The sequence below is a fragment of the Mytilus galloprovincialis genome, chromosome 2 (genome assembly GCF_965363235.1).
Source record: "Mytilus galloprovincialis chromosome 2, xbMytGall1.hap1.1, whole genome shotgun sequence".
Classification (NCBI taxonomy): Eukaryota; Metazoa; Mollusca; class Bivalvia; order Mytilida; family Mytilidae; genus Mytilus; species Mytilus galloprovincialis.
Window position 1 is genome coordinate 67,123,039 of NC_134839.1, and position 6,062 is coordinate 67,129,100.

At 30.5% G+C, this 6,062-nt stretch overlaps 1 long non-coding RNA gene across 1 annotated transcript; it reads right to left on the minus strand.

The window, feature by feature from the left end:
* Positions 1-336: 336 nt before the first annotated feature.
* On the minus strand, positions 337-5,966 carry LOC143062370 (uncharacterized). Its single transcript, XR_012974715.1, has 2 exons — positions 5,796-5,966; positions 337-573 (listed from the first exon to the last, which is right to left on the minus strand). It is a non-coding gene; the product is annotated as an uncharacterized LOC143062370 (long non-coding RNA).
* Between the last annotated feature and the right edge of the window lie 96 nt (positions 5,967-6,062).

Sequence of the window (6,062 nt, forward strand, 5' to 3'; positions counted from 1 at the left end):
CAAAGAAGATGAGACTCACGTAAATCATACTTATGAAGTGTTCTCCGTATATCAACAGTATATAAGCAATTATAATAAGTTCTGAAAATATAATCTCAGTTAAAGCTTATGAAGCTCACATGTTATTCTAAGTCATATCATTGCCAGAGATCTATCTGAAAATTTATTAGCAAGAAACAAATCATATATCACAGCCATGCTTAATTTTTATATAACAATTTACACGTGTGGTCGTATTTTGGTACTTCTCGCTATACATAAGTTGAATAAGTACAGTACTTATGTTAATTGAACTTCTAATAAACTGCTGGAATTCCCAAAATCTCTAAGACAAAGCTGAAAGAATGATTTAATCACTTTGTTTAGGTTGGTTCTAAGCGACAATGTCTTTGTTTGATAATCCTTTTTAAATTCTTTTGTGGTCTTAACTTTCTGGGTGAGTCATAAGCCTACGTATCCAAACAGACATCAGGTTTTGCATACTTTCGTAACAGTCATGGTGACTAACACCTTGCGGACATCTAAAAGGGAATTGTGTTCCATGTACTTGTCTTTTATGTAAAGAAATTATATCTGAAATGGAAAAACAAATCAGTGTTATTATATACTCAGTTGAAAAAAGTCATGAAATTTTTATCAGAAGATAGAAATCCCTTTACCACGATAACAAAATGCATTTCTATATCACTAAATGAATACATAGATGAATGAGTCTTTATTGCAAAGGCTTTGACATGCTATGGCAAAAGTTACACCATATATTACATAATGTAAAGCATCAATAGACAACAGAGAACAATAGTATGGTACTATGACAAACGTCGAGCTATGAAACTTTATGAATCCCAATTCCATGCAATTTTTATATAATTACATAACTTGATAGTTAAAAACTTACTGGACACTTAATTTATAAAGTAAATACAAGAGTTTATGATAATTGGAATTAAAAATTCATTCCAAGTTGGGAAGTGAAAAAATGTAATGTTATCGATTTTCATTTTTGCCGTTCAGGAGTTACGGTCCTTTATTCATCGGGATTTAACCTTTTTCGTAAGTGCGGTGAGTTAGTAAACAAGCGTTGGAAGAGTAGGTTAAAAAGGGGCGAGTTGGTGGAAAAGTGGGGCAATTTATTGTGAGGAGATTTAGCTGTGGGGCGAATTGTCTTGCTTCCGTATCGTGTAATATGTTAAATTATTAGCCATACATCGCCTTATGTTGATGTGGTTCATAAGTGTTTTTTTTCTCGATTTTTTTTCATTTTTATATAGATTGGACCGTTGGTTTCCAGTTTGAATGGCTTAAAATTAGTCATTTTTTAGGCCCTTTATATCTTGCTGTTCGGTGTGAGCCAATGTTCCGTATTGAAGACCGTACTTTGACCGTTAATGGTTTTTCCTTTACAAAGTGTGACATGGATATAATTTATAATTTTAATAAGGAATTATTAAAGTACTAGGTTAACTAGGTGCAAAGGTAGATTTTCAAATTGCATTCAACTGTTTCCGTATTCGTGATAGTAGACATCAATGTAGTTTTTTTTTTACATTAACCATGATTGATATGGTAACAAACAAATTAATATGTAATCAAAATAAGAGTCAGTTGAATATTTTACGACAAAATAGTACATCATTTTTATCTACATAGGATGTGTAATTAAGATAAAAAAAATGTTTGATGACAAAATAAGGATAGTCAATTTAATTTATTTCATATGAGATTTTATTTATTAAATAGTTGAATAAAAGTATGTTTCTATCTAGGATTTAAAACTCATTTATCTAAAAGACGATCCATGAAAAATAATATACATTTGTACTTATTATTATCTGATTAAATACAAGTAAATTTACTGAAATTGAAGTACATTTAAACTCAGATTCAAAATAAGCACTCTCGACGGATATTTTTTTTTCTATCTGGAATGCAGTATGTAATTCTTAAATATTACATGGAATAAATGCACAGTGCAGTATTTTTGAAAATTTAATAATTATTTCTTCTTCTTAATCAAACGACCCTCAAGCAGTGTCTGTAAAGGTTAACGTATGAATTATGGTGTCAATTCCCTCCCTAAGATTTATTCATACCTATAAACAATATACTTGTACCAACTTCGACTGGTTTTAAATGAAACTTCTTCAATTCATTTCTTTAGTTTAACTGTAAATCGAACTCGAGTATTGTTAATGTTATTTTAATGTTATATGGCATGGAAGCCTTAAAAGTTATAAAACTGACTCAGTGAAAAGCAAGAAAGTTTGACGTCCTAATTAATTATGACAAATGAAGAACAGGGATCAAACAAACTACAAATTGATAATACAAAAATAATCAACCTGTCGGGGAAAGTATAAATCGGCTGAAAATTAGGAACATTCAGTTTGATTAAATCTGTCTATTAAAACAGTTTAGTCCTCATTACTACTATAAAGGAAACAATTGATACATATCATTTGAAATACAATCCAAATTCATGTCTTTGATATATAGATTGTAGTTCTATTTAAAGATGTCACTGGCTTCCTTGTAGACAGAATTAACTGTTAACCTCCTCTGTAATTATAAGGAGGAAAAGTATTGACGCCTATAATGGAAGTATTATGAAAATGAGACAAATTTTGATCCAAATATAGTTAGCTTTTCATATATTGTAGATGAAATTATTAAATCGTGCCCATTTCACACTTTGAATGAGAAAATCTGATGCTAAACGCATTTCCTTACCAGTAGATTATTTTTTTGATAGCAAACAAACAAGACATTGTGAAAAATGATTAAATTTCATAAATAAATAAAATAAGCCGTAATCTGTATATTATGTCGGAGCCTGTAATTCATCGATTGTTTGCTCCTGTATATCATATTCGTTTTTGTTTAATGCTTTGTAAAAAAAATCAGACAGTTCGTTTTCTCTTCTGGGTTGTTTATGTTTGTCTTGTAAGTGATAGATTGTCATGCAATATTTATTTTGCTCATTGCTGAAGGCCATACGGAAACCTATAGTTGCTTACTTTTACGTCATTTGGTACTGATAATAAAACAAATCTTTGAATGAGAATATTTGAGTCTACTGGTTTTAGTTATTTCTTAAGATATCAGAGGAAAACCGGAGAAAAATATGAAATACTTTATGTCAGTAGTAAAGCTCCGACTACTGAGCTGATGATTCCCTCGGGGACTAACAGTCCACAAGCAGCGCTTTCGAACCGGTTCTAGAAAATGAGAATAACACAAGCTTTCTCTCTATTGTCATCTTTTAAAAGAAAAATCCTTTACATTTTGATGATAAAAAAAGCACGATGCAAAGTGTATTTTAAATAGATATTTATGAACATAGAACATAGTGTTGAAGTCCCTACTTTGACCATAATGGTTTTTCCTTTACAGTGTTGAAGACCGTTCTTTGACATATACTGGTTTTTATCTTAGTAATACATATATTGACTTTGATAGAGAGTTGTCTTATTGGCACTCATACCACATCTTCTTATATCTATAGAGTACCGCGTTATCTTATATTCAGAATGTTATGGGTAGTGGTTTACGCCATTCTACCGAACCTTAAGAATTTGAACAAATAGTAAGTAAGTAAGTAAATTTTATTTAGAGTCGGCATATATATATACATAATAACACACAAAACATGAGCTCTTTAACCGACTATCACATAAAAAAAACGCTTCGGAAGTTTAATTCGACTAATCAGAAAAGCTTCCGAATGTCTAAAGAAATGTTTTTTTTTAATTTAAAAAAGCGGTTCCTTTGCATCTTCAAATTTCCACCTCTCCCACACTCACATATTTATCTCCCGCATTATTTTTTTATGTTAAGGGGACCTATTTTTTTTAAAGTGGCACTAGCTGTCAAAATCATGTTCACCGATGTGACTCAAAATCTCTATTTATTTATTATATACTAAAACGAATACCAAGTTATAAACAAATTTAAAATAAACAATTTTAATGCATGAGCTCGATTATATGTATTCGAACTTTAGTGTGTACTTCAGTCTAGGCGCCATCTAAATAACCATCGAGGTAATTTTAACATTCGTAGGATGTCGAGGGTCATATAACCAGATATCAACATAAATGAAGATTTAAAAAGAAGCGAGCTTGTGCAATTGGATTTTTCTAGATCAGTTTGATTTCATATTATAGGCTAAAAATCTATGATGACTAAAGCATGCAAGCAAGTGAACAAACAATTTGAAACGAACAAAATTACCACAAAGCTATTTGGTCTGGATAAGGTACACGATTACAGTATAAAAAGCGAAATAAAAGTCATAGGACTTTGAAATGTAAATAACTAGATTAGAGATCCGACTTTTAAATAGTTTTTAGATTATGGATCCGACTATTAATAGTAGCTCTTTAGAAGAACACAAAGAAAAGTAGAAAATAAAAATACTGCAAGAGAGTCAGATAGTAGAGAGAATTAAAAAAATTCCGCCTTTTCATGTTTTACGTTGAATAAGTTTAGGTTTTTTTAACACTTATAATACATGTACTTATATCAAGTTAGATTAATTGATAAACAATCACTAAATAAACTAGAAATATATTCTATTGAATATAATTTTATTTTTAAAGATTATTAAACCCTAATATTTGAAAAGGAAAGCAGAATGAAAATACCCTGCAAACTTGAAAAAATCTGAAAAAGAGAAACACAAATTGTGCTAAAGAAATCTTTGATTCTGATTTCAGTACGTATATCCATATATATTCCAGACAGGTTCGAGGAAATCAAACTACATTCAACGTTTTAAGTACAAAAACAATGATGTACATAACCAGAGCAGCCAAAACGTCTTCGATTAAAAGCGTATAGAAAAGTTGGAAATTTATTTTAGTATTCTAAGTGAATTAAACAAACCTATTACAAAAACAAAATTTCTGAGTATCGAAACGAACGTTTCATAATTTTATTGAAGATCAAAAGAGAGAATTTTCTGTTCGGCTTGATATCTAATAACGTATCATCCCGAACATTTAACCTTTTTTATCCGATAATGTATGAGTATCCCATACCCCACCAAACGTTAACCTTTTTTTATCGAATCATTCAGAAGTATCCAATACCCCAATAAAAGTTAACTTTTTTATCAAGTAATTTCACGAGGATCTAATTACCCAGCAACAGTTGACCTTCTTTATCGGACCATTCATGAGTATACAATACCTCTCCAAAAGTTAACCATCTTTATCGAATAGTTTCATGAGTAGATCCTATACCCTTCCAAAAAATAATTTTATTTATCGAGCATTTCATGAGTATTCAATACCTCGCAAATGATAACCTTCTTCATCGAACAATTTACGAGTGTCCAATACCCTTCTTTATCGAATAGTTTCATGAGTATCCTATACCCTGCGAAAAGTTTCCCTTCTTTATCGAATCATTCAGGAGTATCCAATACCCCAACAAAAGTTAACTTTATTTATCTAATAGTTTCACGAGTATCTAATATCCCAACACACATTAACCTTCCTTATCGGACCATTCAGGAGTATACAGTACCCCCCAAAAGTTAACCTTCTTTTTCGAATAGTTTCATGAGTATCTTACACCCCGCGAAAAGTTGGAATATTTTTCATGAGATCTTTTCACGAGTATCCAGTTTCCCAAAAGATAAACTTACTTGTTGAATATTTCTTTGGTATCAAATATTTCAAAAGGGAATCCATTTTTATTATAATGTCAACTATTTCGAACCTACCAAAAACTTTTATCAAATTCTTGAAGACTTCAAATGACAGTAGCAATGTCTGTATTAGTCTTACCTGATATATGTCTTCCTTCTACATGACAGCAAATTAAAATTGCCAACATTAATATATGTAGATTTAAACTTATTTTCCTAGACATTATTCAATTTCAGATTATAAGAAAGTCTTCATGTAGACATAACGAACTTGCTATATTATATACATATCATCTATTAAGGTCATACAATTTTTTTTTACAATGTCAGACATTTATATATGGTTTAGCTGCTCATTCGTCATTAGTTTATATGTGTGTTGCGAAGGCGTTCGTTTCACATCTTA